This window comes from Littorina saxatilis, unplaced genomic scaffold, assembly GCF_037325665.1.
Source record: "Littorina saxatilis isolate snail1 unplaced genomic scaffold, US_GU_Lsax_2.0 scaffold_444, whole genome shotgun sequence".
NCBI lineage: Eukaryota > Metazoa > Mollusca > Gastropoda > Littorinimorpha > Littorinidae > Littorina > Littorina saxatilis.
Genome location: NW_027125803.1, coordinates 25001 through 27024, shown reverse-complemented (window position 1 = coordinate 27024; position 2024 = coordinate 25001).

Genomic DNA, 2024 nt, shown 5'->3' with positions numbered 1-2024 from the left:
GGGAGACAAAGGACGAACTGTCAGCTCAATCGACCAATTAACACCTGGGCTGAGGTGCACGAACCCAAAGTGGGTGCCACCCAAACGGGAGAGATCGAGAACAAATCTGACTCGTTATAATCACAACACATCTCAGTTTTAACCTTCGCCCGACCGGGTTATCGACTACACACGGAAGACATCGTGGGGCTGTGCGGACTCATGCTTCTCAAAGAAGCAAAAACGTGCATCCCCTTCCGTAGACGCCGTGGTTAAATTTCTGCGAGAATTAATTAAATTAAATTATTTTTTTAATTATTACCGTGCGGACTAAAGCTTCTCAAGAATGGAAAAACGTGAATACCCTTCTGTAGACGTCGTGGGGCCGTGTGGACCCACATTGTTATGCATCAATTCCGCTCCACGCGACTTGCTTATTAACTTCAAAATTAAACAGATCGTAGAAAATGATGTTTAGAGCCAATACCTGAAGGTTTGTGACTTCTCTCCCTAGTTTTTATGTAAGTTCCTTCTGTTTGAGAAACATGAGTCCGCACGGCCCCACGATGTCTTCGGTGTGTAGTCTAAATTTGACCTTTGTTTTTTGAATTACTTCTCGCTGAAATGTAATGATCTTTTAGGAGATAAGAGCTCGTTAGATGTCTGAGGCATTCTTAAAAGCTCATTAAAAAATTCCAACTGGTTTAAGAGATATTTGCAATTAAACACCCTTCTTGGTCCACACGGACCCACGACGACCGGCGAAGGTTATTCAATCCAATACTGCGGGTGGCTCCCGTTTGGGTGCTAACGTTCTCCTGCACCTCAGCCCTGAAATCTAAGTGCGGACAAACAAACAAACAAACAAACAAACAAACAAACAAACAAACTGACAAACAAACTCCGGAATATACGGTGGTGTAAAGATGGACTGACAGAACAGCAGAGTAGACCAATAACACTTTTTCCACTGCTCAGACGACTGTCGACATTACGCCATACATGGAGACAGCTGGTGCAGACAGAGTGGACCAGCTCAGACGACTGCCGACATTACGCCATACATGGAGACAGCTGGTGCAGACTGAGTGGACCAGCTCAGACGACTGCCGACATTACGCCATACATGGAGACAGCTGGTGCAGACAGAGTGGACCAGATCAGACGACTGCCGACATTACGCCATACATGGAGACAGCTGGTGCAGACAGAGTGGACCAGATCAGACGACTGTCGACATTACGCCATACATGAAGACAGCTGGTGCAGACAGAGTGGACCAGAGTGGACCAGATCAGACGACTGCCGACATTACGCCATACATGGAGACAGCTGGTGCAGACAGAGTGGACCAGAGTGGACCAGCTCAGACGACTGCCGACATTACGCCATACATGGAGACAGCTGGTGCAGACAGAGTGGACCAGCTCAGACGACTGCCGACATTACGCCATACATGGAGACAGCTGGTGCAGACAGAGTGGACCAGATCAGACGACTGCCGACATTACGCCTTACATGAAGACAGCTGGTGCAGGCAGAGTGGACCAGATCAGACGACTGCCGACATTACGCCATACAATGAAGACAGCTGGTGCAGACAGAGTGGACCAGCTCAGACGACTGCCGACATTACGCCATGCATTGAGACAGCTGATGCAGACTGAGTGCAGTGGACCAGCTCAGACGACTACCGACATTACGCCATACATGAAGAAAGCTGGTGCAGCGTTCGTCATTGCAGTGCCCCTGCGCCCCGGGTGGGTTACGGGACATTTAGCAATGAGTTGTATAGAACACGACTGAAACCTCTACCCTCACCAGTCCAAGCACAAGTCCAACCAGCTCAGTGTATGCTGTTGGAATTATTAACAAGACAAAACGTTACGTTCACAGATATATCGACAGTTAGAAGATCAGTTTTGTCTAATTAGTGTATGTCTGTGCACTTAAAAGACCGCTGGGTCGATATATCTGTTAACTTAATATTTTGTTTTGTCAATAATTACACGTTCCAACAACATACCGTTCTTGTTTGTGTTATT